Below are 7,089 nucleotides of genomic sequence, written 5' to 3' on the forward strand. Positions count from 1 at the left end.
TTGCTGCAGACAGTATTAAGAAGCAGGGAGAAAGATTGAAAACTTCACTTTCAATCACTGCATGTACTATACCCACTGCGGCCCCCCCGCCTGCCCTTGCTTCAGAGTGCTAGCAGGGGCCTGGGGGCTGGCAACACTCCTGCCCCTTCAGCAGCGAGCAGGGAAAAGCCTGTGATGGTGCAGGCAGACCTCCCTAATCAGAACATCCTGCCTAGGCCTGGCCACGCCCCCCTCAGCTCAGCCCTGTGTAAGGGAAGGAAGGGCTGCTCTAGTGCTCCCCAGCTTCATGCCTGAACCATTGCAGGCATATGCCTGAATTTCCTCGGCCCAGAGAGAATGTCTGTCTGGCTACAAACCGGTTCAGCCTAGCCAGGTCAAACTAACCTGCAAAGATTGAATCAATTCAGGCTCAGGATTTTTGAAAGTCTGTCCCTAGGTAAATGTCTCCTCTGTGGTCTTCATTAGAATTCAGAAGAGAGAAAAGATTAGAGAGAGAAGACCTCTGACTACAAATACAAGAAGAGGTATGCCAGAGATAGACCTAGTATTCTCCTTATCAGTGAGGTTTCAACTAGAAAGAATGGTTTTAACTTGCAGCTAGGAAAAATCATCATTATTATGGGCCAGCATTTTTAACCCTGGGTATCCCATGTCAAGCTTCTAACTTAATATATAAGCACCTATAACATCCAGGTTTTTAGAGGTGCTGAAAAGCTGCCTTGCCTCTTCACATTTGGTCCTGAACCAACCATAACTCAGCTAACTCTGAAAATGAAAGCCTTATTCTGCTAAAGACTTTCCCTCGCTTGTTCACTAATAACAAGCCTAGGAATTTCTGTCAACATTTGGCTATTATAGTCATTCAGGTTCTTTTAAAACATTTAAGCCATTTATTGAATGAATCTATATTGCTTCTGTAGTGTTCTTCTAAGTAGGAGTGTCATCATCACCTACTGTAGCAACATACTGTACTGTATCATTAAATTACATGACAAGATACTGTACAATTCAGAGCTGTAAAAACCTATAGTTTATAAAGCAATATCTTTTAACCATGTGTGCATAATTAGAGTGTACTGCCAGATTGTTATAAACCCACTAAGTAAAAGCAGAGGCAGTTGGATTTTGGATACAGCTAGGAGATGAGGAAGATCTATGAATGTATAAATTAAAAAGACATTTTGAGGTAAAAGCCATGTGAACCCAAATTCAATATTTTGGTTTGACATAAACATTGCTGGGAGCACTTGGCTACAGAACATTTTAAGTAGCAACCAGTTTTAAATACAGAGCTGCTTGTGTGCAAAAGCTAGACAAACCCTAATCTTAAAAAGTGTAATCTAGAGGTCACTAGAATGTGGCATGTATTCAATTGTATAAACCCTTGTACTTTGGGGAGAGTTAGCTATTTAACTGAGTGTGTTTACTAAAGTTTGTTGATAGGTGGGCTGAATCTGGATTAAAACAGATGCAAAGAACTTCATAAAGCTGTCTGTGGCCTTAAGATCAACAAGATTATTCACAACACAAGAATCCTGGAGTTACTATGTTTTATTTGTTGGTAGAGGGGTGAATTCGTGGCATCACAAATTGTCTTGCTGCTCTAATTGCTTCTGCTTACATCCCTACATGCCACTATTGACTTCTGGACAGATTATTTTCTGTAGGTAGGATATGTGTGTTGTTGTGCCTAAGTGTCTTTGATGATAATTTCCCAGCATTTTAAGATCGTTCTTCCCTTTTCATTCAGCTAATAGGTTTGTGAACTTCTCACTGAGAAAGAAGATATGTATTACATTCCTAAATGTATGGCTGAAATCCTTGATGAAGGACTGAAAAGTCATCTTTCTTCTAGTCTCATTAGCCTTCTACTTCTAAATCCACATGGAATAAGCCAAAGCTGTGACAGCTCTTGGAGGATTTATATAATGGCTGAGCTATAAGTGATTCACATGCAATTAGTTAAACTGATAATGGTAGTAACAGCATTTGAAGCACTCCGAAGCAGCCTGCTGCTGTCACATGATGTCCTGAAAGTCTGTTTCTCTTTCCACACCCCACAGAACAAACATCTGAAACTGATAGCCTGACTTGATTTAACTTTAGTCAGTTGGAGTCAGGTCATCCAGGCTGAGGACTACCCTTGGGAAAGGAAGGAAACTGACTCCACAGGAAGTTGAAGAGTTTCTCCCACTAGGATCGGAGGAGGGGAACTAACTTGACTCAAGATGCCCCATCGTAACTCACTGCTCTAGACACATTAGCAGTGTGGGCCAGTCACACTGAAATCTGTTTGCATGGTGAGCAAGTTGGTGCATTCATCAAATATTTTATATGCCTGTAGTTTACATACAGGCTATTTTTTTTCTGTAAGAAGAAAACTAAATTCAAATAAAAACAAACAAAAATAAATCTCTCCATATACACATCTATTATAGTCTAATTATTAGACTATACATGGCTGAGATCAACTTTTATCCTCTATTTCACCCATGCAATCCCATTTTTTTAAATTATCTATATTGTTCTCCACTAACTGTGCATTATTGTTCTGAAAATGGATGGTACATATATTATACAGTACCAAACAGCTGCAGACCGAAGAGCAAGGCATATCAGGGATCCAAAACTCCCACAAAGTGGATATTTCCCTGTTTAGACAGGCAAATTCTGACAACTCTTCTCTCTTGTCTTCCTTTCTTAGAAGAAAAATTCAGTTTAACAATGATTGCACTACAGGTTTGAATATTAATGGTAAAGTACTGTGTCTGCAGTAGAACACAGATTAGATATTTGGACCCTAAGGAGATCTGGGTTGAAGCCTATGCTCTTCCACACACTTTCAGTGTGAATTTGAATCAGATTTTTAACATTTTTAAGTGCTTACAAATAGAGGCATCTCAATGGAAACTAGGTCTGAAGTACTTTTGAAAATCCTACTATGTGCATATCTGCAACTGCAAGGATCTAAGTACCTTTAACAATCTGGTCTGTATTTCAGTTCATGCTGTGTAAAATGGGAAAACCAGTACTCCTCTATATCCCTGGGAGGCTGTGAGGACGAATACCTGAATGATCCTAAAGCACTCTGATACTATGGTAATAAGGGTCACCTAAGATTGCAGGTAATGTATCATTGATTGTGTTTGAAAGTGAGTGTAGGTGTATGTAGGAGGGGTCAGTTTTGTTCCTCATAAAGAAAGGTCTGTTTTTGTAGAGAATTTTCAAGATTCATGTAGTTCTCTCAGTTGGAACTGGGGATAGAACCCAGACCTCCGACATGAGGGATCTATGTCTTAACTGATTCTGCATGTTACCTTTCAAAGTGAATTTATCAGATTATAAATTTGCATGTACAGTTTATAACCATTTGACACTATTCTGCTGCTTCCACAGCCAGGAACAGAATCCAGGTCCTTGACATATCAGTTCTGTTTCACAAAGATTTTTGTAACCCACTGGCACAGTGTATGCTCTGTCCCCCTGTGGACCTTTGTGGGCCAGATCTAATTTTTGGCAGTGTGGATCCAGCCTGTGGGCTTCAACCCATATCTCCTAAGCTGTCGACCCCTGCTGAAACATACAGGAACTGAGTTTGAATGGGTAGTTTTTCTGATTTCTGCATGCTTAATTTTGCAATCACTATATTCTTTTTAAGCAAGGTTCTTTGAGTAGATGTGATATCTTTTATTAGACCAACTGATAGGTTAGAAAAAAGTTCGCAGCAAACTTTCAGGTGCCATCACCCTTCTTCAGGTATAGGAAGTCTCTGCTGTTCTGAGATTCCAAGGATATTCTTTTTACGTAGTTTTATATGTAGTATTTCTAGTGGCAGCTAGATAAATGTGGCCCTTTCTCAAGCTAGGTTGAGACCCCTTTTGCAACTGTTATGCTTACTGTTGGAATAGCTTTACATCATAAGAAACTGTATTCTAAAAGGGATTTTAGTATCAAAACACTAGTATTTGTTTTGTGTTTATATTTTCATTAATATGGTAAGTGTCTAGTGTTAATATTGTGCTAATTCTTGCTGTTTTCATGCCTCTTTTAAGTCATCCAATTTGTATTAGACCCCTGTAGAAAATAAATACTTTTGCAATGTCCATGAATTAATATAAACAGAGAAGGAGACAAACAGAATAATTACCTAGATTGTTGTTAAATATAGCAACTCAGTATCTGAAGCTAATGTGAACCTCTTTACCACAAAAAAAATCAGGGACAAGGAAACATTTTATTGCTTCCATCAGCTGCAATGCATGGTCCCCTTGGCTATTCCTTTAATCCAAAAAGCTTCCTGGTAGATCCAAGATGTGCGGCCTTTCTGTAATGACTTGGCAAGAGAAAGGGTCCAGAATTTCTCTGCAAACACAATTAAGTTGTCAAAGACAAGTACCGTGTTTGAATTAAAGCTATAAATCTTTCATCTGCATCTACTCTACATCAAATAGCAGGAAAGAGGCCCTCCCATCTAACAGTCTTAATTACCAGAGCCCTGCAGTCTTTAAGCATGACAGAGTGGAAGACAGCTGACCTTGTGTTCCAATTGGAGAGCAAGGGGATCGACCATTTAATGTATGAGAATTAGTGCCTAGAATATCATAAAAAAGAACATAGCCAAGACAGGAGATTAAGTGCTCAACACATTATTGGGACTACACAGATAGATAACAATAGCCTTTGCTTTGATCCATTTATACTGGAATAAGCACTATTTGGAAGACTTCATTGTGAACAATTCTGCCTGCTAACAACCACTCTTTACAATCTTCCTCCATCCATAAACACCAAAAGTGTCTTCCTTCCATTCCTGCATTGTCACTGGCACAATTGTACTGTAGGTACATACGTTTTGATAGTAGACATGAGTTTCTACTACTGTGTCATCCAGCTCTGTTCAGAGCAGATCAGTGAGCAACAAACTGGAAGGAACCCCTGGTTCACCAAGCCCAGGCCTCTTCAGTGGCAGGCAACCATGTAATAAACATTTATCAAAAAGGATCCAGAAAACATCATACCAGTCCTGCCAGCCCACCCCAGCAACAAAACCCTGCAGAATACCCCCTGACATGTAGAATCTTTAATTACAAGAAAACCTTGTACCATAGGAAGAGAGCAGGAAGGACAATGGTGTCACCAGTGCATTAGGTCCCTGCATTGGTGAAGAATTTATTGGGTAAAATTCTAGGAATTGGACCATTCTCTGTGCTTCCAAGAAAGGTAAAAGCCCTCAATAGTCCTTCCCAGTCTGACCTGTGTGGAAATTCTTTCTTGACTCCAAATGTTGGGATCAGTTTAACTCATCCCCTGTGATCACAGGCTCGCATATAATACACATTTGTCCAAAAGGGGCCATAACAACATTAGCTCAGGCCCAACCCACACACGAAAGCCACAAAGCACCTACAAAGACCTCCATAACAAACTATGCCAAGTAGCAGCGTAAGTGGGGCAGGCCGAGCAAGCCACCAGGCCCTAGTGCTGACTGTAAGAGGGCACCAGACCCTCCCCCCCGGGGGGGGGGAGGTGTCTTTGCTATGGCAGGGGCATCCTTATGCTGCCATAGGAGCCGAGCAGGGCAGTACTGCACCAAGCAATGCATTTGGGAGGCAGGGGGCAAGTGAGGGGAGTGGAATAGTGGAAAGCCCCCAAGAGCCTTTACTAGAGCAGGCATAGACCTGCTCCCAATATGTATGGGAGGGAGGGAGCAAATGGGGCCCCAGGGTCGGTTCTCATGGAGCCTGGCCATGAGGCTGCTGCCTCTGGAGCTCAGCTATTATTGCTGCAGCAGCAGCAGTAGACCAAGGTAAATCTTCTCGTCCCTTCACCTATGCCCTGTCCTTTACCCCTGCCCCTGCATTGATCTACAGCAGTCAGCATACATCCACCCTGGGCACTCAGGGTGCTTATGGACATTTAGGGGGTCTCAATCTAATTCATGGCAGTTTATATAAAGCGCCATGAGTTAGAGCCCTCCACCCCAACCTAACAGATGTTCACTTGTTGGGTCAGGGGGGCTGAAGCCTGCGTGCACTGTCCAGCAGGCAGGGGCACTCCAGCAGCCTCCAAGGAGGCTGCCAAACCTTGCCCCCCCCTCCTCCCCCACCAGCTCTGGGACTGTCAGCAGGGTAGGAAGGGGAGGAGAAAGGAGCAGCCAGCTGCTTTGCCTAGCTGCAGCTGAAGAGGGGTGGGTGGGCAGGGTGAAATGGAGCTCCCTTACCTCATGTGCCCCTCCAGCCACCCTGGCTAGGGTATTGGGGGAGCCAGGTTGGGCCTGTGCAGACACTCCAGTTCACCCTTCCCACTACCCGCCCCCCACCTCCAGTCACGCAAAGCAGCCTACTGCTTCTGCTGCTCCTGCTGCTATCAAGAGGCCAAGGCAAGGGGTGGGGGAAGGGAGTCCCCCTCAGACTAGGGAGTCCCCCTATAAACCCAGACCACATCCCTCCGGTATTCCAGTCAGGGTAGCTAGGGTGGGCCCACAAGGTGAGAGGGCTCCATTTCACCTGCCCCCCTCCCCAACTCCAATTCCAGCCAGGCAAAGCAGCTAGCAGCTCCATGTTGCTTCCTCCCCCTCCCCTCTCCCTGCAAATGCCTGGAAAATGCAAAAAATGAAACATGGAGGGAACACAATTTCCCTAAGGTGCTCTGCTTTAGTGCACCTTCAGCTAATACCTGATTTGACCAAGGTTAATTTTCTGCACAACTGGCCATTTAAAAAGCTCTCTGCTGCCATGCCCATATGTTACATCATGGCTGTAGATTGCTTTCAGGGGCCTGATCATGCAAAAATGTAACTTGTTTAAACACCCGCAGTGAGCTCCCTATGCCTTTAATGTCAAGAGCTCTCCCTAAGGGTCTGCACTGACAAAACTAGTGAGTTATATGCAGTGAGTGAGAAATAGTGGATCAGACTTCACGGCTATTGTATGAATGAGAAGCAGGGTAGATTTGCACCTTATGACTAACTAAATCAGAGATGTATACATTTTCATAAGCAGCAGCTTGCTTTATCAGATGCTAAGAAGGGACTGCAGGAAGCAGAGCTTCTAAATAGAAGGAAGCAGTTAGATTACAAAGCGTAGGGAA

At 43.2% G+C, this 7,089-nt stretch overlaps 1 long non-coding RNA gene across 1 annotated transcript in view; it reads left to right on the top strand.

Moving 5' to 3' along the window:
- The first annotated feature begins 2,829 nt into the window (after nucleotides 1–2,829).
- The window catches only part of LOC112550491, a 48,658-nt gene continuing 44,398 nt past the window's right edge, over nucleotides 2,830–7,089 (top strand). Inside the window, exons 1-2 of the long non-coding RNA XR_003094373.1 lie at nucleotides 2,830–2,914; nucleotides 3,002–3,125. This is a non-coding gene — a long non-coding RNA (uncharacterized LOC112550491). The remainder of the gene's footprint in view (nucleotides 2,915–3,001; nucleotides 3,126–7,089) is intronic.

This window comes from Alligator sinensis, unplaced genomic scaffold (assembly GCF_000455745.1).
Source record: "Alligator sinensis unplaced genomic scaffold, ASM45574v1 scaffold274_1, whole genome shotgun sequence".
Lineage (NCBI taxonomy): Eukaryota > Metazoa > Chordata > Crocodylia > Alligatoridae > Alligator > Alligator sinensis.